Source organism: Amborella trichopoda, chromosome 5, assembly GCF_054954075.1.
Source record: "Amborella trichopoda isolate Santa Cruz 75 chromosome 5, AtrichopodaSantaCruz75HAP2 v2.0, whole genome shotgun sequence".
Classification (NCBI taxonomy): Eukaryota; Viridiplantae; Streptophyta; class Magnoliopsida; order Amborellales; family Amborellaceae; genus Amborella; species Amborella trichopoda.
Window position 1 is genome coordinate 12,704,945 of NC_142340.1, and position 22,992 is coordinate 12,727,936.

A 22,992-nucleotide genomic window follows, 5' to 3' on the forward strand; every position below is an offset into this window, starting at 1 on the left:
CCGATTAGGACGGTTAAACAGCTTCCGAGGCTGTGTTGAATTATTAAGAGAGCATAAAATCGGGGCGTTCAGCCCGAAACAGATTACTGTTTCAAAATAGTACAGTTTAGTGGGGAAAATGTCGTTCATGAGGGGCGACCTCTTCACCAAAACCAAGAAGCTTGTGAAGGGCCTTGCCAAGGGCAAACCTCTCTGGCTCGAAGCCATGGAAGAGTCAGCTCTCTCTCTCTCTCTCTCTCTCTCTCTCTCTCCATTTTCTAACGAAATTATCCTTAAAAAAAATGTAAAACCTGATTTCCAATCGATTTAGTTTCCTTTCTTCAAATTCGAAGCATAGAATTGACTTGGATAGTAATGAATTTGCCATTTCTTGAAGGTCAAGCATTACCAATTGCCCTATATTTCTTCACTACATGTTTCTGTTCTCTTGAAAAATAGAAAGACTATATGAAATTTTTTATGGGAGTTATTGAGTTGGAGAAGAATCAAACACACAACTTACTGTGGGTTTTAAGCCTCCATAAATTATTCCAGTTGGATAAAATCGTTTTAGTCTGGTGCCCTTGCACAAGCTCTCTACCCAAGTTGTCCCAATACCTGTTTGAGAGATTGACAAGAAGAAACTAATGATTCTCCCAAATCTTTTGATAGTAGGCCTCACTACGTTCGTACAATAAAAGTTAAGGATAGTGCCCTTGTCTTAGTTTGCTAATACATTGCATAATTAGTCATTGAGTGTCATCTATCATATCCAAGTGTGCAAATATTTGATCAATTCCATCATCAATTCCTCATTACTCATATGTTCTTCTATATTTCATGAATTTCCTACTAGTGTTGTTACCCCCTTGGCATTTGCTGGAAAGGGGGGGTATAAAGATTGTTGATTTTATTGTTTGATGTTAATGCAACATGTGTCAGTACGAAGTTTGTTAGTGCATTTATTCTTGGGCGCCAATGGTGCATGTAAAGTAGATAAACAAATAAATGTTACCCATTTACTACTTAATTGTGGTGATACTATTTGTGTGTTTTTGTTTTTGGGTTAAATTGGCTGGGTGTGTTCACACTTGATTGCACCACGTAGGGCTCCACCTGTGACGTTTCCTCGTACCAATGATAAATATGAGAAAATTACTCTCCCTGAGGATGTTTACGTGAAGAAATTCAATCAGATGTACCCTGAAGCTCTATATGACGAAGCTAATAGGTACTCCTTTTCCTCTTTTTGTAGATCAGTTTCATATTTATAATAGTTTGGTTATCATTTATGATCTTAGTTTAGTCTTGAGTATTAACACAAGGTGTACATTGACACGCACATGCTTAAAACGAATTTTATACCAATTGAGTCTGAGAATTTCTCATGTTTATAAATGCCAACTTGGTATTACTTTTATGGGTATCACAAATTTGACTGAGATTATTGCATATCAAGTGTTACTTTAGTTCTACTTTGACATTTACATATGCTTACTTTGTGGAAAGCATTGACTGTGTTCTCAATCCTCTACAGATTTAGTGGATTTGATCCCCCTCCAGCTCGAGTGTTTGGTTGGCGTGTGCTTTAGTTGAAACAACAGGGAGTCGGCGAGGATGAAGCCATGGCTATGGCTAATGTATGTATTACATCTCCTAAACCGATACCTTCTTTTGTTTTCTTGATTGGTTAAAAAATGGGCCATTTTATCTGCATCAAGCTAGGATTTAAACCCAATGCCACTGTGCTGTGGGCCTTATACCCTAATCACTAACCCATATCTTGATGTTTTATCTGCTTATATTCTTGCATTTGTGTTGTCCTTATAACATCTACTTACTGGGGGATGTTGATCACATGTTTGCTATGCTTTCTGTAACAAGGAGTCATCTTTCTTCATTGAATAATGGATTGTGAACTAGTTAACTTTTCTGCTTCTGACCTGACAAGTTATAGCCTTTGAACCTGTTTGAATCCCAGTTTGGGATGTTCCCTTTAGGCTTCAGAGATGTGATGCTGTTAACATTTAGTACCTAATACACAGACTTGAGATGCTGCCTTCGTAGAGCTCTTAGGTTGAATGGGTGATAAAGAACTACTTGGCAATGAAACACCACACTCCAAACAATGATTGCATGAATTATACAAATGATATGACAATAATCCTGTTCATATTCATGCTTTTCGATTCCAGCAGAATATCATGCAGAGCTATGATATTACCAAGTTAATATCACTAGACGAGCATATAAGACACCGCTTAGTAGGTTGGAATTAAGGGTCATTTACCCCCTCAAAAGAAATAAAAGGTTAGGATTGAGAACACATCGGTCCAATCTATGAAGAACAACAAATTCAAAGGAATATTACTACGATCATAAGGTGTAGCTCTGAGATGCTTGATTCCCCCCAAAGCAGCATGACCCCTCCACTGGAACCCCATGACACCTGCGTGATTCTTGCCCGTCCCTATTATAGCCAACCATACTCCATAGCTATCACTTAAATGTCGGTGGAAATGGAGAACCCATTCTGGAGCCTCTCCGAAAACATACCTCAGAGTTTTCAAAAGAATACCTTGTCCAACTCCTAACCCAGCTATATGAGAACTAGAGTCACCTATTAGACTAAACAAAACCCCAAGGAATGTTGACTCAAGTTCTTATTCCATCATTCCCATCCCATTCCCAGTATCACAGATCCCAGACCTCTGGATATCACATCAAACAATATTTTGGTTTTTAACTCTTGTGGACCTACTTGTGTGAGGAAATCATCATACACCACAACACCAAATGATCCCTGCATCCTACAAGTTATACCAATAAGTCTGAATCTCATACAATTGGTCAAACCACCACCATCTTCTTACTATTCCCCCCACCATAATAAACCACCACGAGAACATCCCCTGCCCTCCCTCCATCCCACCTGCCATCTTCTTACTCATCCCCCACTGTAATAAACCACTACGAGACAACCCCTGCCCCACTCCAACCCTGCCCCCTCTGCATTCAAAGGCATTACAAAGTGGGGTAAACTAAAGTGGATTCCTTTGAACTATACTGCTGACCAGTGCCAGTGGTTGGTATTTTATTCTCCTTCCCAACTGAATGGCTAGCCAGTAGCTCAGATTTCAACTTCACAGGTTTTAAAAATATCCTGCCCCTTGGAGGTCTGTGCTAGATGCCTTAAAGAGGAGGAAAATTTCCATTAAGGTCAAAGGAATACCAGTACATGCTTGGCATCTAGAAAGTTTTTGACAGATTGGAAATCTCTGCAGGTTTTTCTAAGATTAGCCGGAATTCCTTTTCCAGAAATGCTAGTAGAGCTCATTGATATGGGTAGACTAGAACTCATCCCAGAAACAATGATTATTCCAGTGGTCCAAAAGTCCTATTTGCTGCACATTAACCATGAATTCCAGAGAGGGAGGGAGCCCTTTGGATGGAACGTGGAATAGAGTCACCATTGGAGGGGGCATGAAAGTTGGGTGCACACAGATAGGGACCAAACTTCTCGAAAGAGATATTGCATGGTGAAAGGACAGTTGGCAAACTGTAGTTCCCAGATGCAATTGATGATTAAATTTCAGGAAACAAAATTTTGACGTTAGCTTTTCTGGTCGAAAGATTAATGATGGATGTGTAACAGGTGGTCTCCACTGAATCCCAATCCATAAAAACTTGCCACATGGAACCTCTTGTCCATCTCTGCAGGAAAATATCGGCCCCAAATGCTGCAATTCATCCCAGTTATCCCCACCATAGGTTTATTCCCTTGCAAGTCCAAATTCAAATTCAATGGAGCCAGCATCTCTTGCCAATTAAACTTCAAATTTGAATCGAATTTGTCTACTAGTGGGAGCCCATCTTCCTCCAAATCACCATTGTCCAGTGTCCATTGTCCACTGTCTGAACCTCCCACTTTTGGAGGTTGTGCTTATCTCCGCACCTCTCTCCCTCATCATCAACTTTTCTGAACCTCCCACTTCTGGAGGTCGTGCTTACCTCCCCACCTCTTTCCCTCGTCATCAACTTTTACAAATGTCCTTAATCAACTTCTCCTTACACAACATCATGGGGAATTGACCACCGCCCATCGCAGCAAATCCCCATAGACGGTTGAAATGGCAATTTCAACCACCCAAGGTATGGACTCCTATGTCATTGTAGACAATTGGTACTCGTTGGCAAATGGCAAAGCAAACTGTCTGCCGTCCATCTCATAAATCTTTCATAGGATGGTGGAGGTACATCGACATCAAAAACCTCTCCCCCTTGATGCTACAAATTCTAGCCTGGTCCAGTTATGTGTTTCTGTCCCAAAATGATTCGCCACCATATCTACCACCATATGCACTCCCTGTAAACTCAACAACTACAATTGTACTACCAGTGCTGTCATTGACCCATTTTTGCCCCCATTTGCGGCCTCACCAATCCTTAGCCATTGATCAACCTCTCCATGTTCATATCTAAAATGTGCAGGACAATCACACTCTGCTGGTATTTTAAGTTAACTTTCAAAATTTCCCACCATCTTCCTCAGGCGGAATCCAAGTGAATGGTTTAAATCAATCTTAGATGTCACTCAACAAAATATTGCCTAAAAGTGGCTGAGCTTGTGCATGATCAGTATCACCACATGGATGATCCAGATGGCACATAAGATCTCTAGATGGTAAGTCATCCAATAGTTGTCATGCATGGACTTGATCCCAGCCATGGCCCCTGCAACCTAAATCTGTCCAAGGCGGCACATTTGCCATCTTGAGGCCAGCTGGCTCTGGATTCCATAGGTGGGACTACAGCTGGAGACAATCAACGACTCAAGGTCATTCAGACATCCTTCCAATCAACAACCATATATCATTCGCTACCACTAGCCTTCTTATTAACATCCCTAATGCAGGCATCACTGATTTGATACAGCTGGCCATAGTTGATGGTTCCAGCCATCCCACTTGTAATCCCATGTCCTGTGAGCCCCTCATCGCCAACACGGCAATCAAAGTCAAGGATGTAGCTTTTGGCACCGACATAGAGATGAGTCAATCAATTGATTGCCTGAATGCCACAACAGTTCAAGCCAACAGCCTAGATTGAAATATGCTGCAGGGCAGACAACCAAGTCTTCATACCAAGTTACTTGGACAACCGAAGACCAGGTTGTTTCACATGGCTTACTGATCTGATAACAAAATCTTTATTGTCCAATTGGATGATTTTGATGCATTCTTGAGTAACGAGTTAAATACCCAGAAAGTCTCTCTATCTCTCTATCTCCCTCTCTCTCTCTCCTCTGTTCTCTGGTTTTCGTCTCTCCTCTCTCCCCTTTCTCTCCCTCCTTTTCATCTGATCCCTTCTCAAGTTTTCGTCTCTCCTGTATCTCTTTTCTCTCCCTTCTTTTCGCCTAGTCCATCCTCTTGTCTTGCCAATCCACTTCACCTTCAACTCTCTCCCTTCTCTCTACTATCAGCCCCTCTCTATATTCCCTTTCTTGCTTCCCCCTCACACACACTCCCCCCCCCCCCCCCTCCCTGCCCCTCTGGAGGGAATTCAGGCTTGAATTCCAAGGCTAGTCCATTTTTTATTAGACCTAATTTTTCTTTAGGAGCTTTAGAGTTTAGAGCCTAAGACAAAGGGGCTTCTCATTTCATTCCTTTATATCGATTAAACTCATCGCCATTCTTGTTTTCTATTTAAGAGTATTTTAGTTCTTTAGTCGATAATCCAAGTGAATGGAGAGATTAAGGAAGATGTTGTGCAAAGAGTTGGGTGGGCGAAGTGGAGATGTGCTTCCAAAGTTTTATGTGATTGCCGCATACCAATGAAACTAAAGGAGAAGTTTTATAGGACTACTGTAAGACCAGCGATGCTTTATGGGACAAAATGTTGGGCAGTCAAGAAACAATATAGCCATATGATGAGTGTAGCTTAGATGAGGATGTTGAGATGTATGGGTAGCAAGACATTAAAGGATAGATTTCCGAATGAATACATACGAGGGAACTTAGGGGTGGCTCTAACTTAGGTGGGCGGGTCATGTGCATTGTAGACCTAGTACATCATTGGTTAGGAGGGGCGATTTGGTTCTAGTAGAATGCTCTAAAAGGGCAAGGGAAGGCCCAAAAGGACATGCATGGAAGTAGTGACTTATGGTCTAATTGAAGGTATGACCCCCTTAATAGAGCAAAATGGCGGAACAAGATTCGTCTAGCAAACCCCAAGTAGTTGGGATAAGGCTCAGATGATGATGATGATTTTGTTTCCTATTAAAAGAGTATTTAGGGTTTCTCGATGGCTAGAGGCATCAAAGACAAACAAATATTTTTGTTGACAATCATTTGCTTGAAATCTTCATATCATGGCTAGTTTGAGCTTGTATTTTGCTATACACTGAACTTGATGATGTACATGATGATCGATCTTGGGGTGAGAAGCAATAGGATGTTAGAGTCATGGAGCTTCAATATAGAGAAACACTTTTAACGGTATATATGAACAGTTTGTTTGAACACCCTTCAAGCATAACATATAAAGACAGTCATGAGCAATTAGAAAAATGCACTTGACCACGGTCTGCTTGAATCTCAATATATACGGGAACATGGAGCATCAGTTCATATGATTGACTTTTTGCAGTGTAATTATGTTGCTTTTGGGGATGACTAAGTATATAAATATGCTATCTATTTGTCTGTCTTGTATGAAAGACAAATTAATGCTATTGATCAACCTGTCCCTTATTTGATGGAGATGGAAACAGGTCATGAGAATAGGATTAGTTGCTAGTCGACATTATCTCTCCCTCTCCCTCTCCCTCTCTCTCAATTTTTTGGGTAATTGAGAATGATGGGAGTTCCAGCAAAGGCACAGGTAGCCCATGACCTTGCTAGTCGTTTGGGGTGCGGAGTTAAACATCTACCCTCCAAATACCCGGGCTTGCCCCTTTGCATCAGGAAACAAAAAATACAGCAATGGGACCCCATTATTGAAAAATTTGACCACAAACTTGTGGTTTGGAAAAGTAGGTTCCTCTCAATTGTGGGTAGACTCACCCTTATTAAGGCAACTCTCTCAAATTTCCCAGTCTGCCTGATGTGGCTTTTTCATTAGCCAGGCTCCACATAGCCTAAGACGATGTAATTTGGCCCTCTTTGGTAAGTGGTGGTCGCACTTTGCTACCCAAGAAAACCAACTGGGGCAAGAGGTCATCAATCACCAATATCGTAAGGAATCAGCCTGACTACCTAGAGGTACTGCCAATTGGCGGTCCTCTACCTAGAGGTTTAGCCTTCTGACGAGCTACCACCTTTTTAGTGATAACATTCGGTTCAGGGCAAGGGAAGGCAATAGAGTAAGATTCTGGACTGACCTTTGGATAAGGAAATCCAACCTACAAGATTGGTACGATGACTTTTTCATCTTGGCCCTGGAACGACAAGCTGCTGTAGCTGACCAATTTGAAGTCTTGGACAATGTGAGGATTTGGAGCCCAAATTTCAGATGGCCCCTTTCAGATTGTGAACTGTCTGAAATTCATGTCCCTTTCCTTCCTCTTGCAAACTACCTTTCTACTCGCTACAGGAGACAATAAGCTAATTTGGATGCCAGCCATCTCAGGTGAATTTATGGTGTCATCATTCTACTAGAAGCTTCAACAGCCTCCATTCTTTCACCTCTCCCCCCATTCCCTTTCTAACAGAACTTGGCTCACTTCCATTCCTCCCAAGATCCATGTCTTCAGTTGGATGCCATATCCTAAAGGGCGTCACTGTGGACCAGCTACAAAATTGGTGCTTGACGGCCTCCAATAGACTCGCCATGTGTAAATCAGCATAAGAAACCAATGAACACCTCTTCCTCCATTATGACATGGCATGGACTTTTGGGGGGACGTGCTGCATTTTGGAGTTGTGGCCTTACAAGCCCTTGACTCCGCCATTCAATGATAGTTATTGGTTGCAGTGGGAGTGAACCGGAATGTTGCACTTACAAGATTCTAGCAAACTAGGAGCCGAAAAGTCGAAATACCCTGAGTCATGAGGCAAGTTTAGAGGGCTTTATCTAGAACCGAGAGGTTTGAGGATTTATTCAGGGTAGGTATGAGAATGCCTCATGAGTGTGTGAGCCAGGGCATAAGAGATAGGATCGGAGAATCCGATTTGATTGCGCAAACGTGAGAGAAGCAGCTGTATGTGAGTTGACTTGGCTTTGAGTTGATATGTGCCTAAAATCCTAACAATTCAGTTTGCTCACAACATGTGCATAGGATAGTCGCTAGTAGAAAGCCACTTAGATAAAGTAGATCCTCTTAATCAGAGCTATGCACATGTGCAAAAAGAGGGACCCCCTCATCCACAAGACTGCATGTCCTTAGGGGTGTACTTATAATCTACTGAACATCCAAAAACCAGACCATCTATTGGGTCAACTTTGATAAATCAAGCATGTGTTTCTTCTTAAGACTGTGGGACATTGGTTTGTTGAGTAAACATGAGAAATGGCCTAGGGTTCCAAAGCTAGCCCAGTGGAGAGTATATACAACCCAATTAAGGATCCTAATTTCCCTATCTGGATTTTTCTTGGATGCCAAACCAAGTTATTTTGATGGAACATAATTAGAAATGATTTATGATAATTTTTATGAATTTTTATATATTTTTTTATTTGAGTAAAAATGGCTTCGAAAAATTGTCAACACAAAATTCCACCTAAGGACACCCCACACATGTGGAGTCTGTACACAAGTGCCCAATGTGTGTCGCCATAGCACATGTGTGCCCAACAAGATGCCATGTCACTGCCACATGGAGGTGATGTGGACTGTCTCCGTTGCACGTCGGCCCTTGTTTGGTAAGATCACATGTTGTGGTTATGTGCAATATTGAAATTAGGGTTTTTGGCAAATGTGCATATGCGCACATGTGTGAATGAGGAAATTAACGTTCTTAATATTATTGACATTATGGAAATTTCAACCAATGAAATTTGAGGGTCAAAGTTTTTATGTGTGCGTTGAGTTTCTATAGGTTTAGTATTACAACATATGACAACCTCATTAGTGTGAGATATCTTACGACACAATGTGTAAGAAGTGTTCAAGTGAAAATGACATTTTTGCTTAGAGGGAGATTTCTAAATTTTAAAGAGGATGAGAGAGGAGAGAGAGTGGGACACCCCACTTATGATGTGTTTCAAATGAATAGTCAAGTTCAAATTTTAGAAAATGAATGGTGATAAAATGTGCATCCAAAATTGAGGGGTTTAAATAATAAAATGATTACGAAGGGATAATTGGAGGGCATTTTGGGAAATTAGTGGTAATGGTGAATTTATCTCACCCATCCTATGATAGTCATGGATGGTAATAAGCAAGACTAGGATCAAAACCTACACAGGTAAGGGCTAAAACTTAATCTACCTTTAAATCTACACTTGAACCACTTACAAAAGCTCACTAACCCTAAACCTCTCTATAACACTTAGACCCCTTATTTATGTGAGATTGAGAACTCCAGGGGAGGTACGTCCTACCCATTTTCATTTGCTTTAGTGCTTTGAGCCAAAAGAGTGTATAATAGCCTAAAGAAGAGAATAGTGCCATTGTGAAGTGACTACCCCATGCAACCCGAGAAGCTACCTTCGTCATTGCTTATGGCGTGACACTTCCTCCCTTTTGGCATCAAAAGCTTGCTGTCAAAACAACAAAAGCAGTAAGCCCTACTCCCATTCTTTGATCCAGGTCTTGAGTTTCGTGCAGGTCTTGAAAGATAGGGAGTGAGCCCTACACCATAACAGTGAGTTATGGTGTTGCTATTTGCCTCATAGAAGTACTCTCTTAAAGCCTATCTTATACTAGATTTCTTATGGCTACCATAATTTTAAATCTTTAATGCCTGGCTAGCGTGCTCGCTTTTCTCCCACATTGCTCTCTATATTCCTTTCGCCCAGACGTGATTCGCCCATAGGGCCTTCTTTTGAGTACATTTGTTTGAGCACCTTGCATCATTGTCTGGTACTATACATATTAGATGGATGCTTCGATTTTTTTCTATGCCCCTACATCTTGCGCTATCGGAGAGTGTTGTATCAAGGGTTGTAATTAAGACCGAGGAAGTCACCCTGGCATTTCGAGAATCTTGTAACTCGGCTTCCCATGCCAATTTAGTATTGTTCACTCATATATCATATCTTGGTAGCATGTATTGAGATCATTTTCTAATGTAACTTGTTCGGTGTAAAGCAATTGTTTCAAGAGTTGTAATGTGTTTTACTTGAGTTGGAAGAACTTCTGCTATTCAATGTGAGTGGAATTAAGTATCTAGGATTTCAAAGTTCTTTTATTTTTTCTTTTGGAGGTTTTGTATATGTAGTTTTTAAGGTTTTTGCCCCAATGTATCTTGCCGTAAATTCAAGTTGATTAATGTGCTTGATGAGTCTTTCAGTGGGAGTCACCCTGGGGGTCATTTTGTCTGAAAGGGATCATAGGATTTTCAAACGTAAGGAGTCTACCACTTACGCTTTAAAAGACCAGATTAGAGCCTTGGTTATATTTTGAGCAACAGACAACAGGCCCTTTGGGCACCACTCCCAAATGGATTTCTTCCAAGATTGGCAAGGCTTTGCTAAACCTAAGGCCATAGTTACCGGGAGCACCAAACTAGGGTGGCGCTTCCTCTCTAGAACCCAGCTCTGGCGCTCTGTGGCTGGGATCTCGACCGGAACCCGTTCCAATTTTTTTGGGAGCTCGCTCCTATTTATAGGATTCTCGATCACATTCATAACGGAGCTTGATCGTAAATAGGATTCTCGATCACATTCATAACGGAGCTTGATCCCACAATTGCAAGGATCGCGATCCCACTTTCACCTGGATTGCGTTCTTTTAAATTGTAGATCTCGGTGCCCTCACTCACGTAGGTGTATTAGAATACGTATTAACACAACCCAATAAGTTTATGCTACCGATGGAGTAAATTGTTGTTTAGTGTCATCAAGGAGAAACTTGAGTTACTCTTCTATGATGAAATATAAAAAGAAATTTATTGTTCATTAGAGATTAAGGCGAAAAGAATAAAATTATTGGAAACATTTGGTTTATTTAGCTTTTACATAATATGGTTGTGCGGGTTCACATAAATATATGTTTTTAAAAAACCGATAGATCACTTTTGCATTTAATGCATGTAATGATAAATTTTTATTATTAAAATATTATATCCTTTATTTTTTATTTTTAAGATTTGCATTAAATGCACATGTAATGATCAAATTTTTAATTATTAAAGTATTGGATGCTCTTACTCACGTGTGTTTTAGAATACTTGTTAACACAACACAAACGTTTGTGCTTCTGATGGAGTAAATTGTTGTTTAGTGCGATCAAGGAAAAACCGGAGTTACTCTTCTGTAATGAAATATAAGAATAGATTTATTTTTCATTAGAGATTAAGACGAAAATAATAAAATTATTGGAAACATTTGGTTTATTTAGCGTTTACATAATATGGTCGTGCGGGTCCATAGAAATATGCATTTTTTAAAAATTGATAGATCAATTTTGTATTTAATGCATGTAATGATAAATTTTTATTATTAAAATATTATATCCTTTATTTTTTATGATGTGCATTAAATGTGCCTGTAATGATCAAAATTTTAATTATTAAAATATTGGATGCCTTCACAAATGTGTGTGTTTTAGAATACGCGTTAACATAACACAAAAATTTTGTCATATAACATCATAGCTGCTCGTTCCGTTATTTTTATTGATTCTTTACTTTTAGCTTTATCTTTTTCTTTGATATCTAGTTTTGCTAATTTATTAATTAATTGTTGCATTAATTCAGAAGGATGTTCTTCTTTCATCTGAAATCTTTCTTTATTAATTTGCGGAGGAGGTTTAAATAGTATTGCCTTTTTATTTTCTTCTATTTTTTCTTTTGGTTGTCTGATAATTTTTTCTATTCTAGTTGTTTGTTTTCCTATGGTTTGCAAATATAAATTTGTATAATTATTTTGTTCTAATATATGAGGTAATAATTCTATTTTATGATAATGTTAGCTAGAAAGTGTTTTATATGGAGTAGCTATGGTTTCTAATTCTTCTTTCTTATCTTTTCCTATAATTTTTATACTTTTTTCAGCGGGATGAATGCTTTTAATATTTTTTTATTGATCTGTAATATATGTTTGATATTGATTTTCAAGAGTGTGGAGTTTTTGAAATTCTGGGATTTTTATTCCTTTTAAAAGTAACGTAGTTTTAAGCCATTCAAAGAATCCTAAAGTTATTTTTTCTTGTTTTAAAAATTTATTATATATAAAACAGTTGAAGAAAATTTATTACTCCTTGAGATTAAAACAAAAATTGAAGATATAAAGCAGCAAATTGAAAAAGAAATATGTAGTGAACTACCAACTGCTTTTTGGAATCGACAAAAACATATAGTATCACTTCCATATGAAGAGGGATTTTCTGAAACTAACATACCAACCAAAGCCCGACCAATTCAAATGAATTCAATAATGTTATAAATATGTAACAACAAAATAAAGTCTCTTTTAGCAAAAGGATTAATCAAGCCAAGCTCATCTCCATGGAGCAGTGCCGCATTTTATGTAGAAAATAATGCTGAAAAGGAACAAGGAGTTTCAAGATTAGTCATTAATTATAAACCTTTAAATAAATTTTTGAAATGGATTCGATATCTCATTCTTAATAAAAAAGATTTATTAGATAGACTTTTAAATGTTTGTATTTTTACGAAATTTGACCTTAAATCAGGATATTGGCAAATACAAATTAACGAAAAAGATCGATATAAAACAACATTCAATGTCCCATTCGGCCAATATGAATGGAATGTAATGTCATTCGGCCTAAAAAATGCACCATCTAAATTTCAAAAACTTATGAATGATGTTTTTAACCCTTACATGAAGTTTATGATAGTCTACATCGATAATGTCCTTATTTTTTCTTTTGATATACATCAACATTTTAAACATTTAAATATATTCCTTAATACTGTTAAAAATGCAAGTCTTGTAGTTTATGCAAAGAAAATAGTTCTATGTCAAACCAAAATTAGATTTTTAGGTCATAATATCTTTCAAGGAACGATTATTCCCATTGATCGAGCTATTGAATTCTCTACTAAATTTCCTGATATTATCTTAAATAAAGTAGAACTACAACGATTCTTAGGTTGTTTAAACTATATTGCTAATTTCATTAAATTTTTTGCTATTATAGCCAAACCATTATATGAACAATTAAAAAAGAATTCTCCTAAATGGACGGATCAGCATACTAATGCCATTAGAATTCTTAAAAGTAAATAAAAAACATTACCTTGTTTAGTTTTATCTGATCTTAATGCTTACAAGATTATGGAATGCGATGCTTCAGAACTTGGTCTAGGTGGAATTCTTAAGCAAAGAATTGATAATAAAGAACAATTAGTACGTCATACTTCAAAAGCATGAAATCCTACTCAACAGAACTATTCGACAATTAAAAAAGAAATTCTCGCTATAGTCCATTGCGTGAATAAATTTCAAAGTAATATTCTTAATACTACTTTCCTTATAAGAACAAATTGTAAATCTGTTAAAGATATCTTGCAAAAAGATGTTCAAAATCTTGTTTCTAAACAAATATTTGCTCGATGGCAAGTTATTCTATCTGCATTTGATTTTTCTATTGAACATCTTTACGGTTCTGCTAATGCTCTCCCTGATTTTCTGACCCGTGAATTTTTGCAGGGGGGTCCAGATCTACCACCACTACCTAAGCCAGAAGAACCATTACCAATACAGTTATTTAATATGAATATTAATAATGATAAACGAAAAGGAAAGACAATAATGGATATAATCCCTATGACATCACCCGGATCTCCAATATCTATAAATCCACCTCTATCACCAGCTAGATCCCTTAATTATCCAGAATATTCCACCCAACTTCCAAACCCAATATTTACTCCCGTGCCTGTCTTAAATAAGCCAATTAGTTCGAATAAATCAGTCTTTGAAGAAACAGCCTTTCTGATAGATGTTACGATTGATGATAAACATATTAATATTGACCCAAATAAATTGGTTCCCTTGTACCTTCAAAATCATCTTAATCTTTCGAATGACAACAAAACCCGAGAATGGTATGAAGCTGTTATCATGGAAACTGGATCCATATCTCTTGTTCACGTTTTTAACCCTACTACTAAGGTTATTTCTTAATCTAAAATACAAATAAAAAAATTGTCTTCCTATGAAGATTGGGGCTGTACCCCAACTCAAGGAAAAAAACTACAAACTCAAGAATTTCAATACAAATCTTATAAATATACAGAATATATGGATGCTTGGCATAAAATCTTTGTTTATCAAAATCTTAATAATTCTCATACTTGGTATGTACAGTTTAAAATGCCTATATTAAAAAGATTTCCAAGTTGGTTTCGATATTGGTTTTTAATATGGGGCTCTGGAACTCAAATATTACCTGATGCTTTCAAGAATGCTCAGACAAAATTCGCAGAATATAATGGAATAGATGATGATATAGATTACCATCTATATTTCCTGGCAATATATCAGATACCTTGGATTTTAAAATGGGAATATGGGATCTCTGAGAATACTAGCAATAATTTTGAATATATTCCTCAATTGGGAAAAAAAATATTTATCAAATGGTGGGATATATTTAATATTGACCCGAACTCGAATAAACCCAAAAAAAATCCTCCTCCCACATAATATCAGAACAATAATACCAATGAATTCGACCCAAATAAGTTTGCAGATATCAGAAGAATGCGCAAGCAAAATCCAAGAGCTACCAAAGAGGAACTCGAAAATCAGCTTTTAAAAATAATTGAAGAAGAAGCTTCTGATGCAACGTCTCCGTCCGAGCCCCAACAAATGGAAGACGAGTTCAGCCAGAGGCCCAAATAACTAGCTGTCAAAAATACTGTACAAAGTCAAATCAAAGTAGATGCTCCCTTACAAAAGTAGCTGACAGAAAACACTATTAAAGATGCCATCGTACCTGATAGCCAACAAAAGCTACTATAGAAAATGCTTTTTACTTTTTCTTTTGACTTTAAGTCTCGTTCAGCTGTAAAGAGTCTCTTTACGTCCTATCTCTTTTCTTTTCTCTTTCTATCCAAAACGAATCTGTGCCAGCTGTAAAGATTCTCTTTACGTCCTGTCTCTTTTCACTTTTTATCCAAAACGAATCTGCTTTATGTCACGAGACAGCTCATCCCTTGCCAACTCAGCACTCTTCCTCCTCTATATAAACCACTTGAATCTCTCATTTGAGATAGATTGGGAAGAACTCTCTCTCTCCTCTGAAGCTCCAACTCCTTTCTTTCCTTAAGGCTTCCTCTCCGAAGATTCATCTACTTTCTATTACCCTACCTGATCTCATCTTGCTTGCTATTATCAGGTAATATCTTTTCCTTTGTTCATAATTTGTAAAGATGTGTGATTGTAATTTCCATAAGTTACCTTCGTTCTGCTCGGACGAATGGAAACACTTCGCAAGTTTCTGCGTATGTAATTTGTGAACATTACTGTCTCGTGAGAATTGCTGTATATGTACTCTTTCTGAATCAGTTTGAATAAAACTTGTCTATATTTGTATTATACAGTTTAAATGAATTTTTAGCGTTAAAATACGAAATAATATTTACACTACTTGGATCATAATAGATATTTCTGTAATTTCCCTTATCATTATCCGGTGTATCTTTTTATATTATACTTCTTTGTTTAGATCATTATTAGATTATACAACAATGTTTTCAATGTTGCTTAGACAAATCCAATTTGTAAATGTTTAAGATCTTGGCTTCTATTGGTATCAGAGCCACTGTAAAGTTTCTTAAATCTTTCCTATTAGACTATTTTTAGCTGATAATAGTTTTTTATAAGATAAGATTATAATAAAATTGGTCATTTATACGGTAGTCCGAGTGTTAAGACTCATTGTCGCCCAGTCATTAAAGATCATTTAGGCCAAGAAGAGCCGTTCAGGTCGTTCAGGACGTAAGAGGTTGACTAGAGTCATTATCCGTACCGATAAATGGAAAATTTTATTAAAACCTTATCTAATAAAACACTATTATCTTCTAAAAATACTCTATGGGTAAAGACGGAGTAAATTGTTGTTTAGTGCCATAAAAGACAAACCTGAATTGCTCTTTTATAATGAAATATAAACATAGGTTTATTGTTTATTAGAGATTAAGATAAAAAGAATAAAATTGTAGGAAACATTTGGTTTATTTAACTTTTACATAATATGGTCTTGCGGGCTCACGGGGAACATGAATACTTAAAAGTGTTTTTAATGATATCCTTTATGCTCATCATTTCCATTTCCATTTCACGTAAGGTTTTTAATGCATATCTAACATTTAATATTATCATTTCAAAAACTATATTTGTTTCTTGGCAAGAGTAAAAAGGGGATTCGAACTTTTTTGGGAAAGTACATGAAGCTCGATCCTTTCCAAATAGAAACATGGTCTTTCTTAGATGGCGGCACAACTCATCCTTAAATGGGATCTCGTTCCTATTGTCGATAGGAGCACGATCCTAATGAACATGGGTATACGGAATGTGTTCTCGTTAAATAATGATCTCGATCCCAATGTATCGGGAATTCGCTCCCTATTCAAATGGGATCTCAGGGGTACGGAACCCTAATTGTGTAGGCTTTCCAATACCGAATAGGGGCAATTTGAAAAATTTTCAATATTTTTATTGAGGATGTATATCATTGATATTGAAATTTAAAAGCCTCTCTGATGTAATTTGTAATCTATTGACCTCTTAATGATACTGTAAGGGCTTTCAACCCTTGTTTAATAGGTTCCCAAAATATTAATATAAAAAACCAAAGAATATTAAAATTAGAATCATATTTTTGCCAGTCTTCCAAGTCTTCCAAAGTTGTCGAGCCTAATATCTTGACATATCAGTATATTTTGATGTATTGTGGTACCCACGAGGTTTAACAACATAATATTTTTTTTTGAGGATATCCTCAAATATTCTTTCACGTGCATTTGCAAATATAAAGGCATTTCGGTGTGTACACACTTATGTTTAGGTATTCTATATCTTTGCAATCTTTATTTGATCGTATTCACGTGTATACGCAATAACTATTCTGCAGGATTCAGGCTTCTCCTTAAGGGCGCGGTTTCTATAGAGTCAAGCTTCTAAACAATCAAAATAAAGCGCGCCTTCAAATATTATCGACCACTGTGGTTTTAATACTAAAATCTTTGTGATAGCCTTAAAATATATTTTCATCTTTAATTATAAACTTTAAAGCTTTCAAAAATAGTGTAGATCAAGTACATCTATGAAAACTAAAAAACTTGAAAAAATTGACGATCCAAAAATGCGTTACAAGACGTATTATTTCCAAAACCTGAAATCCATTTTTTTCTCATATCCATGTATCTTGATGTCGAGATGATCAATTTGAGGATATTTAGGTATCAAAACGTCTTCTAATGAAAATTTTGAAGTGGGCTCTAATTTGATTGTTTAGAGCCTCATCACTATATAAACTTTTTCCTTCCTTAATGGGTTAGTTTTTAGACCGACAAAACAATATGAGAAAGCACCTTCAGCTTTTACTTACCCAGTGTGGGAGTTGAGGCTAGTACGGCTTGGTGCAACAACGTGCTATGTGCATGTGGACTAGAAGTGTTTGTAGGCATTTTCCAATGCCTTCAAATCTTGTGTCATTTAGACCTTATTTGCTCTCATTTACTAAAGATTTAGTAGTATAATATACCATTTACAAGTTAACAAGTTAGGTCATATGGGTTTGGCAAAAAATCTACAATATTAACCATTTTGGAGCGAACCTGTTGCCATGATTTCTCTCTTGAGCTAAAATTCCGATATGTTGTTCCCCTCACCGTGAGCTTCATTTTTTATGCATGGCGTGAGGGATATACTCGCTTGGAAGGTGGAGAAAAACTAGAGGGAAATTCATAGAATTTGACATTATGCAAATTACAATCCATAAGACCTCTCATCGATATTTCTGTTGGTATGTATATGTGGCCATGGAGCCTTTAAACGTGCAATATTTCTCCCTTTTATAATTTAATGCTTATCACTAAAAAAAGAAGGCTTTTTAGAGAGAGAAAGTGTCGTTATCTAACGGCTAGAAAGTAACCACCCACTTCCCAGAATTACGGGGTCACGTTTTCTCAGAGACTTCAAGAAGAAGCCGAACGTTGGAGAACGACCTCCTCCATCCCTCTTTAAGAAGGGTTTCATGGCCATAGAGAGGTATACAAAAATTTACAGAGTTTTTACAGTTCTGGTAAAAGCCTGATCTTTGCGATCGATAGTCTTAAGACACTGCCCCTAATCCGAAGAGTGAGTCCATCTCTTCCCTCAAGTTTTTCAAGAAAAATTCACAAAATCAAGATTATGAAATTTTCTAACTTAAAGAGATCAAAGCATAGGATCATTATGCAATGCAGTGACAATTATTATGCAAATAAAAAATGTCGAAAATCCCTAAATTATAGGTCACAAAAAAAATAATAATAAATAAATACATGCAATTGTTATGTAAGCCTTTACTCTAATAGAATTGGCGCGTGCATAATAAGATTCAATAAAAAATAAAAATATGCACTAATTTTTAGCAACAAAAAAATGGAAGAAAGAAGATGCCAGCCGCCTGATTTTCAGCTGTCCATGGTCAGTAAAAAAATATATAACATACGCAACTTTAGATGCTCAGCTACCATGCAGAGTAGAATTTTTTTTTTTTTAAGAAAATATAGATGATAAAAATAAAGTCAATAAGCCTATTGACTTACATGAAATTGATAAAGATAAGGGTATGGAAGACCGTGTTTCTTAGACTCCCTCTACGTTTGGTGAGAATGATTCAATTGAATCAAGTATACCAGATAGGCCTAAAAGAGCTAGAGCCCCACCTACGACTTTAGAAGAATTTTATGTATTTATGAATGAAGATAATTACTCTTCAATGAGTGATGATACAATAGATGAACCTCGTAGCTACAGTGAAGCTATTTGCTCACATAACTCAGTTGAGTGGACTCAAGCTATGGATGATGAACTTGATTCTATTAAAAGAAATCAAGTCTGGGAGTTGGTTGACCTTCCTAAAAATAGACTAGCCATCGGTTGCAAATGGGTCCTAAAGAAACAACTTAATGCAAATGGATCTATTGATAAATATAAAGCTAGGTTGGTAGCTAAAGGATTTACCCAAAGGGAGGGCATAGATTATGTAGAAACTTATTCTCCAGTAGCAAAATTTTCATCTATTAGGATCATCATTGCATTAGTTGCATATTATGATCTAGAATTATTTCAGATAGATGTCAAAATAACTTTCTTAAAAGGATAATTAAAAGAAGATTTATACATGAAACAACCAGAAGGATATGTAATTAAAGGCCAAGAAGATAAAATATATAAACTTAAGAAATCTTTATATGGTCTAAAACAGTCTTCTAGACAATGGTACTTTACTTTTCATAATGCAATCACTGAAATTGGTTATATAGCCAATAGGTTAGACCATTGTGTATATGTCTGGAATAGTGGGAGCAATTTTGTTATATTGTCACTATATGTGGATGATATTTTGATAGCCGGTAATGATGTTGACATGATTAATCATACCAAATCATGGCTAAGTTCCCATTTTGAGATGAAAGATATGGGAGAAGCCTCATATGTATTGGGCATTAAGATAACAATAGATAATAGTTCAAGACTTCTATGTTTATCTCAAGAAAATTATTTAAAAAATGTTTTAAAGAGATTTAAGATGGAAAATTGCGAGCCCATAGATACACTTGTTTGTAAAAGCTTGAAATTATCAAAGAAAATGTGTCCATTAAATGATAGTGACAAAGCTGAAATGGAAAGAATTCCATATGCTCAAGCTGTAGGATGCATAAATTATACCATGTTGTGTACAAGACCTGATTTGAGTCTTGCATATAGTCTTGTAACTAGATTTCAGAGTAATCTTAGGATAGCTCATAGGCAAGCTGTAAAAAGGATACTCAGATATATTCAGAAAACTAAAAACTACAAGTTGTGCTTCCAAGCTGATAACTTAAAGGTTACTGGGTCATCTAATACAGATTTTGCAGGAGACCTAGATGATAGAAAATCAACCTCAAGAATTGTATTCCTCTTTGGAGGTGGATGTGTTTTTTGGTCTAGTAAGAAACAAGGTTGTGTAGCTCGGTAACTATGAGAACCGAGTATATTGTTTGTAGCATTGCTACAACTTATGCCGTCTGGATTAAACGCTTCATAAATGATTTGAAGCTGGATATAGCCGACGGACCTGTTAAAATTTTTTGTGATAATCAGGCTGTTATTTCATCAATTAGAAATGAAGCTTATAGTTTCAAGGGTAAGCACATTGAAATTGATTATCATTATATTTATGATATTGTTGGAAAGAATGAAATAACTGTAAGTTATTTACCATATTTAGATATGATTGCAGACCCTTTAACAAAGGGATTGAGTGCAGAAATATTATAAAATCATGTAGCTTTGATGTGACTTAGAAATATTTAAGTCAGGAACTCCCAAATGAGATATTTTTTGATGTCTTGGTCATGAGAGGAAAAACAACATTAGCGTGAAAAACCATGACATGACTTTGGATATTTTTTTTTATGAGTTGTATAAACGCACCTGCGTGAAAGCTCATGATAAAAATATGCACATAAATGTTAAATTCATTAAGTAGTAAGACTTTATGATATTTCAATATATCTGTCCCTCATGGCCAATGTTGGTATGTGTGTGTGGCCATGGGGCCTTTAAACGTGCAATATTTCTGTCTCTTATAATTTAATGCTTATCACTAAAAAATGAAGGCTTCTTAGAGAGAGAAAGTGCCATTATCTAATGGCTAGAAACTAACCACCCACTTCTCAGGATTACAGGGCTACGTTTTCTCAGAGATTTCAGGAGGAAGCTGAATGTTAGAGAACGACCTCCTCCATCTTTCTTTAAGAAAGGTTTCATGGCCATGGAGAGGTATATAGAAATTTAATGAGTTCTTACAATTTTGGTAAAAGCCTGATCTTTGCGATTCTAATTCTAAGAGTAGGTCCATCTCTTCCCTCAAGTTTTTCAACAATTTCAATGACATCTCTACATTCATGTAGTACCCAGACATGAGACTTGGTGCATTGCGACATTTACTTGAAGGGATTTATGCTAGTATATGCTGAGTCAAGATCATGAATTTTCTCTAGTTTTGTGGTTGTACATAATTTTATGATCTTTAAACATTCAAGAAATCATAATTTGGGCAGTCGCGCAAGTTTTTCGTTCGAAACGATAGGGACGGCGAGCCCTTCTATTTTCTGGCATTTGAATAAAGAAATCCATCTGATACTTCAGAAGATAGAGTGAAATGTAGTTATGAAAATTGCATGAAACTCGAAAAATAGAAAATGGATGAAATGTTTCACGTTAAATTTGGCGGAAAATGGTCATCTCGCATTAATCTACATCTTGGTAACGACTGATCACTCGTTCTGGCACCAGAAGTTGAAAACCGACGTCCCCATAGCATAGGTAAGGGTTGGAGCCCCTTTTGGAGGGATTATGGATGTTTCGAGCTTTGTGGTGCCCAATTTTTGTAAATTTTGTATTTGGCCAAGAATAACTTTTGATTTTCTACCCTCCTTACCATCAAAACCTAGTAATCCACCCTAGTTTTTAAACATATATATATATATATATATAAATTTTCTCAATAAAGTGATTATTCAAAAATGGTTTGTATTAGTCAAAATCGTAGTCAATGATGAGTATGACTTCCAATCTTTGGCCTTAATAGACTCTAGAGCGGATTTAAACTGTCTCAATGAAAGATTAGTACCTATTAACTATTTTGATAAGACAACTCAAATTTTAAACACTGCTGACGGTAGTAGATTTTATATTAAATATAAATTATCAAATACTATGATCTGCAACGGACATTGTTTTCCAACCCCTTTTATCATGGTTAAAGAGTTAAGTCAAGCTGTTATCCTTGGTGTACCCTTTCTGACTTTACTTTATCCCATGACAATTACTCATACAAAAATAGAAACACAAATAAACAATACTACAATCCAATTTGAATTTTTAGATAAACCTAAAATCAAAGAAATCAATACTGTTAAAAAATTTATTAAACAAAAGGAACATTTTCTATGCTCTTTACAAATAGAAATCAAAAGGGCAAAAACAAATTACCTGTTTGTTATAAATGTGGTAAAATTGGCCATTATAAAAGCCAACGTAAAGTCAAAAAGAAAATCGAAACTCTTATATTAAATGAATCCTTAAGAAATAATCTATTTGACCTAGTACAAATATATAATTCCTCTATTAGTTCTGATACAGATTCTCAATCCAGTAGTGATATGTCATTAATAGGAAACATACAAGACGAAAATCTTATTTGGTCAGATACATCAGATGAATCTCATAATGATCTATGCAAATAATGCTAAAGTGTTACAATGGATTAGATATCCAATTCTTAATAAAAAAGATTTATTAGACAGACTTGTCAATGCAGTCATCTTTTCTAAATTTGATATGAAATCAGGTTTTTGGCAAATACAAATTAAAGAAGAAGATAAATATAAAACGGCATTTAATGTACCATTTGGCCAATTTGAATGGAACGTCATGCCTTTTGGTCTAAAAAATGCTCCATCTGAATTTCAAAAGATAATGAATGATACATTCAATCCTTATTATAAATTTATGATAGTCTACATTGATGAGGTCTTAATATTCTCTGACTCTATTGATCAACATTTTAAACATAATAACACTTTTATTAATACAGTGAAACATGCTGGATTAGTTGTTTCTGTAAAAAAAAATTTACATAAAATGCTGAGCAACTCCAAGGAGATTGACTAG

General features: G+C 36.2%; 1 pseudogene across 1 annotated transcript; it reads left to right on the forward strand.

The window, feature by feature from the left end:
- The first annotated feature begins 43 nt into the window (after positions 1-43).
- LOC148781965 (uncharacterized) lies at positions 44-21,162 on the forward strand (annotated as a pseudogene). Its single transcript, XR_016056009.1, has 4 exons — positions 44-213; positions 1,088-1,210; positions 1,517-1,619; positions 20,995-21,162. The product of XR_016056009.1 is annotated as an uncharacterized LOC148781965 (transcript).
- The last annotated feature ends 1,830 nt before the right edge of the window (positions 21,163-22,992 follow it).